Source organism: Sinocyclocheilus grahami, unplaced genomic scaffold (assembly GCF_001515645.1).
Source record: "Sinocyclocheilus grahami isolate Dianchi unplaced genomic scaffold, SAMN03320097.WGS_v1.1 scaffold178.1, whole genome shotgun sequence".
NCBI classification, from domain to species: domain Eukaryota; kingdom Metazoa; phylum Chordata; class Actinopteri; order Cypriniformes; family Cyprinidae; genus Sinocyclocheilus; species Sinocyclocheilus grahami.
This window is the reverse complement of record NW_015505357.1, coordinates 2153830-2160612: the sequence shown is the minus strand read 5'-3', so window position 1 is coordinate 2160612 and position 6783 is coordinate 2153830. Positions and strand designations below refer to the sequence as shown.

The following is a 6783-nucleotide window of genomic DNA, read 5'->3' as shown; positions in this document are numbered from 1 at the left end:
CATTTTACATTCCCTTAGCTCAAACAGTAGAGGATAATGTCCAGCCGCCATGATGGCCAAAAAAAAATGAGTCTGCAGAAAATTGAAGAAGAAAAAAAAAGAAAATATTCAAGAAAAAAGACTTTATGAAATGCATTTGGGTTTTAGAGGGCAATGTAATACACACTTACCATCTTAAAACACAGAACTGTGTGTTTTCTCTCCTATCACACATCCCCATTAATTGATTACACCTCTTCTCTGCGAATATCACGCGCCTGCCTCTCCCATGATATTCACAGCTGTTCTATACATTCCTCAAAGGATGGTATCAGCTGCAGTCATAGCAGCTGCCATAAAGACTGTCAAGCGTGACACAGGTAGCTTAAACCTAGAATGGTTCAGGCATAGATATACATACGTAGCTGCCTCATTAGCAACTGTTTCTATGGGCCGCAATATGTAAGCAATCCTCCATTTTTGGAACGGTCTGCGAACCTTTGAGCGCATTGACTGTGTGTGTCTACAACAGCAAGTTATACGCTCGTATATGTTTGAGTACGCATTGATAATTATGGTGAATGAGTCAAGTTGACCATTCCAAAAGAGCGGTCGAATAGGGAATCTTTACATATCTATGGGTTCAGGCACAATTGTATATATACTGTATGTCATATATGTGTTGGAGAGAGGGGTGGGATGGTTACATGACAAATTATTATAACCGGACATTTTTTAATTGTACTGCATCTCAACAATGTCTATTTTAATTGATCTGTTGAATAAATAATTTATAACAATGGAGGACATGGTCACAAGTATCATGCTATTAATACGGCAAGTTAAAATAACTTCTTTAAAAAAACATGTCTTAAAATAATACAGCTAAAATTGTACTTGTAAGGATAAGTATACACAGAGGAAAACCTTACTACTATTAGTGTAGCAGGGAGACAGTGCCAAATTAGACAACTTCAAGCTGTTGTCCGTTGTAGGGTAGCTTAAACCTAGAATGGTTCAGGCATAGATATACATACGTAGCTGCCTCATTAGCAACTGTTTCTATGGGCCGCAATATGTAAGCAATCCTCCATTTTTGGAACGGTCTGCGAACCTTTGAGCGCATTGACTGTGTGTGTCTACAACAGCAAGTTATACGCTCGTATATGTTTGAGTACGCATTGATAATTATGGTGAATGAGTCAAGTTGACCATTCCAAAAGAGCGGTCGAATAGGGAATCTTTACATATCTATGGGTTCAGGCACAATTGTATATATACTGTATGTCATATATGTGTTGGAGAGAGGGGTGGGATGGTTACATGACAAATTATTATAACCGGACATTTTTTAATTGTACTGCATCTCAACAATGTCTATTTTAATTGATCTGTTGAATAAATAATTTATAACAATGGAGGACATGGTCACAAGTATCATGCTATTAATACGGCAAGTTAAAATAACTTCTTTAAAAAAACATGTCTTAAAATAATACAGCTAAAATTGTACTTGTAAGGATAAGTATACACAGAGGAAAACCTTACTACTATTAGTGTAGCAGGGAGACAGTGCCAAATTAGACAACTTCAAGCTGTTGTCCGTTGTAGACATTGCTATCTGTCAAGCAGGTAACGTTATTATTGCTAACATAGTGGACCCATCGGAAAAATACATCGGCATCATCTGTATTAAAGAGAAAATAATCAATTTATCCAAATACATTAACATTGTCATATCCATTACCATGTTAAAATCTTCAGAAAGTTGTCATGATAGAACTATTTTTATTCAGTGGCAGAAACAGGCTTCTACACATAAGAGGCTTTTTCAAAAGCATAAAAAAAAAGAAAATACCTCAGTTTCGAACTATTCATCTAACATTCAAAAAACATTCATATTCACAACCAAGTGTACATCAGAATATAACTGCACACATTTCCATATCAAAAACTAGAGGTGTGGTTACTCATTTCACACACAAAAAGATTAGTCAATCAAAACAGAGCTGATTTACATATTCAAGAATGGTCATGTTAAATGAAATGACAACTTTCTGGTGCAAAAAGACTAACATTAGGAGGGGAAAAAACAACATATTGAAATGTGTCCGATTTTTCCACTTTTGCCACAGTGGCAGAGGACATTGGACCTTACCAGCTGGAGCGCCTGGTGGAGCTGCTGACAGCTCATGAGTGTGAGGAGCTCATCTCTGCCATATCTCAACCTGAGGAGAGCATCTTCCAACACTTAGACCGACTATCTGCAGAAAGGAACCAGTTACTGCATTCAAGAAGACGCAGAAACACAGGTAAATATGATAGACACAAGAGCTGCTGCTTTAAATCGTTTAAATCAGCTCTAATAAATTGATACTTATTTGTTTTATGCTAATGAATTCCAGCAGTGCGATGTGTGAAGTGACACATCCTGCAGTAAATGAAGAGGTCATGAACAGCCAAATGTATTTGTTTATCTCCACTGCACACATCAGTCTGCCATCGAGAGGTCCACTCGAGAGACATCTCAACCAAACGAATTGTTGATATAATCCCTTTCCATCAGAAATGAAATCTATCGAGGCAGTGGGACATGATTGAATTGTTTAATTGGCTGAACAATTGAAGAGCTGCTGCTTCTATTGCTGGCTGCTTTCCCTGTCTGCAGCACGTTTGATATTGTACATGTGTGTGTGATTGTCAGACCAGCAGGCCCCCTGTCGCTCAGCGCTTAAGGACTGGCTGCAGATTCACGGCAAGCAGATATACTACGACAGGCTGTCTCGTGCACTGCAACAGATCGGCAGGACTGACATTGCCATAGGTCAGCCACACACAACAACATTGACACGCATGCAATGCACCACATCACTCAAACCAACCTGCAATATGTATAATATTGAGTAGAGATGCACAATATATTATCATAATGGTACATATTAGAGATTCTTTAATTTAGCAGTCTTATTTTAAATGTATGTTTTAATTGTTCAGATGCTGAATATTTAATCATACATGTTCATTTCAACTATTTTTATTTATTCTATATAATTTATATTACCTTTGACAGCATCTAACACTCACTAAGGTTAATATAAATACAGTACTTATAATTTAACAAACCCTGTAATCTTTAGAAAATCTTAAAATTAACATCCATTCTTCATACTGAAGAAAATTATAATGTCATTAAGCCTAAATTCACTTGTAAATAATGAAAAATATTGAATGTAGTTTTAGTGTTTTATAAGCGTTTAATTTTTTCTACCCAAATACACAAATTTTATTGTTGTTCCAAAGTCATCTACTATCAACTTTCCAAAATTCATAAATATCTCAAGATTAAATATAGTTTCAAATATGCAAAGGTATTAAAAATTTTCAATTTAAACTGAAGATAAAAATATATATATTTTTACAATTATATATACATATACACATTTATATATAAACATAAACATATATATAAACAGATTCTTGACCATTGTGTCAAATAAATTTGGAGAAGAGAAAAAAAAACTTTTTTACTAATTAAGATTTTTAAAAACCTAAAAACAAAAGTCAGATGGTTTTTTAAGGTTTGTAAAAATTTCCAATTTCAAAGAAACTGAACTCAAAACACGCATAAATCGGTAAGTCAATATTTTTTGAGAATGATCCATCTACGAACTAAACTGGGATAGAAGAAAGTGCTTTAATATAGTAAAACGACATACTTCACCTTTAAGATCCCCTAAAAACCACAGCTAACATGCCATTCTTTAACCAACAATGGAGATTGCCAGCCAGCAAGAAAAACTGAAGTTCTGCAAAGATGCAAAGTTTTTCATCACCTTTCCTTTCTGTGTTTTTTTTTTTTGCACACCACTGATGCAATAAGCATCGAGCTAATTCAGAGTAATCCATCTTACACACCAAAAGATGAAATTCAGCAGCGCATAATGTTATTTTTATACATTTCTGATGGGATGCGCTTTGCACCCTGTCACTCCTCTGGCAGTGATTGTGGTCCGCCGTTCAGGCGACTCCACAGCCGAATGGCATCGGATATGAGAAGGTGCAAACGATATGACAGCAGGCTCGCTGGAGCTGACATCAGATTCACTACACGCCATCTGTTCCTTTCATCATCTCCGTTAAAGGGAGAAAAGGATAAACAGAGAAGAAGAGGGGGAAAATGACAGCCCAGAACATAAAGCCCAAGAACATCCTTCAGTCAAAGCGGTGCGTTGCAGAAAATAAAAAAGATTCCTCTGCAAACACAGAACCTGATGCGTACGGCAAACGCACAGTGCGGCAATTATAAGAGCTTTAATTGCCGGCCTGTAAATGTGCTCTGATGAGGAGTAGCCACTCAGCGACAGCACCTTGGATAAATTGCATACTTATGTTCTGGCATGTGTGTCTTCTTCAGTTGTTCTGGCTTCATTATACTTGGTACATTTATTGGGCCCGGCACACTTAGTTAATCTCATTTCCAGGCGTTCATGGAGGCCATTACTGTGTGTTTGATTTCTTAATGTGCTGCAAGAATCGCTTGTGTCTTGTACGACTATGAAATGAATGTCATGAATAAACAGCTGCTTTAACTGCCTCCAGCATAATTGTAATCAAGTAATGAAGTGAATTAATGTTAAAACCATATTAAGTAAAGACAACTAGAGAACCAGACTAGAAGTAACGCAATGCACGTGCTATTTATCTAATAGAGGTGGGTAAGAACATCAACCAGGACAAAACTCTTGCTATGCAGAGATATGTGGACGGCTACCATGAACTTGTCGACCAAATGGCCACTCACCTGGAGAAGCATGCATCAGAAGATCATGAAGACCATGAGGAGGTGCTGCATTACTCTGCAAAACAGGGTGAGATGCCTCAGAAAGGGTAATGTGTTTTAAATACTTTGAGTGATATTCCTGGGTCTCAATATATAAACCTACATAAAATATGCTATTATGCAAATACATTTCAAAGGGGAGACTATCATACAGTTTTCAGTTTCAAGTAAGATAATACAGTTTTTTACCCCCTTAAGGTTGTGAATGTTAGTCAAGAGCTAGCCTAGTCTCTGAATGATTAGGTATTGTTGATGAATTGTTGTGTTTCTGATTATGTTGATATCAGAACAAGCCATTTTGGCCTCTTAATTTAAGCAAATGCTGTTTATGAACTGGGGCAGAAATTATGCAACAAGGGTCGGTAAGATTTTTAAATGTATTTGAATGCTCACCAAGGCTGCATTTATTTGATCAAAAATACAATAAAATAAATAAGTGAAATATTATTTCACTTTAAAACAATTTTTTTTCTATTTTTATATATTTTAAAAATTGAATTTATTCCTATGATGCAAAGCTGAATTTTCAGCATTCATTATCCAGTCTTCACTGTCACATGATCCTTCAGAAATCATTCTAATATACTGAATTGGTGCTCATGAAATTATCAATGATGAAAGCAGTTGTACTGCTTCATATTTTTGTGGAAACCTTTTTAGTTCTTTTCAGGATTCGTTGATGAATAGAAAGTTCAAAAGAACAACATTTATTTGTAATTGAAACTGAAAGTCTTTACTGTCTTTATTGTTACTATGTATATATATATATATATATATATGTGTGTGTGTGTGTGTGTGTGTGTACTACCTTTGCAAACACAACATAAAGTATTAAAAACTGTCAAACTGTCAACGTAAGAGTCATATAAAATATAGTTGTCTGTAAGCAACTGTAACTTATCCAAAATAAATTAATCAAGCCAACAATTGTTTCTGATTGCTTGACAGCCAAAGGGTTCACCTGGAAAGACGTGGACTTGGTGGTGAAAAGGCAACCAGTACCACCTTATCAGCCTCATCTGCTAGACAGAGTATGGCCTCTACTTTACGGCCTCCTGCTTGGATTTGCTGGCGCAGTACTCATAAGCGTGGCCGTCTTGCTTATTAGCATATATGTATCCCATGGCAACAGAACCAAATCCAAGGCAGAGTATCAACCCCGTCGCTGTCCCCTTCTCAGTGTTGTGACATCATCAGAGATACGCCACCCAGAGGACACACGCAGACCGAGTAACGGATGTTCAGGACACTAATGAAGCCATGTTCATCAGTATGAAACACAATATTAAATGTGCCTTTGATGGCTGATTATGACCAATGATACTTGCCTCAAAGTGTCTGTTATCTCTTCCAGTGTGCTATTAAAACTACAGTTAGACAGTCGCACACGTCGACACCTTCAGTTCCCACTGCTTCTCATAAAGATGTTTCTGCAATAAAGCACCTGACAGAACATAATGACAGCAATCTGTTACCTCCATCGAGACCGCTGCCATTGTCCTGTCAGTGTTTTGACGGGAATGTAGGGGAGGCTGCGCTGGAATGCAGCCTGGCTGCTGTTGCCTTGACAATCTTTGCACTTCCTGTTTCCAGTCCGCGACAGTGGTGGTGTGCACATCTGGCATTGAGGAAAAACTAATTATCCAGCCCGGCTCCTTCTCCCCTGTGCTTGCACATACCCCCTGAAGCAATCCACAAGGCTAATAACAATGACAATGCCTGCAGACAATGCAGTCTGTACGTCAACCTCAGCGAGACAGGATAGACTGGGTGAGGATGGCAATGAAAACACATGGGAGAGAGCGCTGAAAGGTTTGGAACTGAGTACAGAAGGAACTAATTCACAGAGATGAGCAATGCAGCAGGAAATAAGCTCAAGCGCAAGCAAAATATGTCTTGCACACACTGGCATCCTCTCTCTTATCATTTAAGTGCTTCTCTTCTAAAAAAAAAAAAAAAAATCA

At 37.4% G+C, this 6783-nt stretch overlaps 1 long non-coding RNA gene across 1 annotated transcript in view; it reads right to left on the bottom strand.

Moving 5' to 3' along the window:
- LOC107594009 (uncharacterized) overlaps positions 1-6783 on the bottom strand; it is an 18190-nt gene that overhangs the window by 1919 nt on the left and 9488 nt on the right. Inside the window, exons 3-4 of the long non-coding RNA XR_001610134.1 lie at positions 4781-4835; positions 2138-2243 (exon numbers count right to left, since the gene is read on the bottom strand). This is a non-coding gene — a long non-coding RNA (uncharacterized lncRNA). The remainder of the gene's footprint in view (positions 1-2137; positions 2244-4780; positions 4836-6783) is intronic.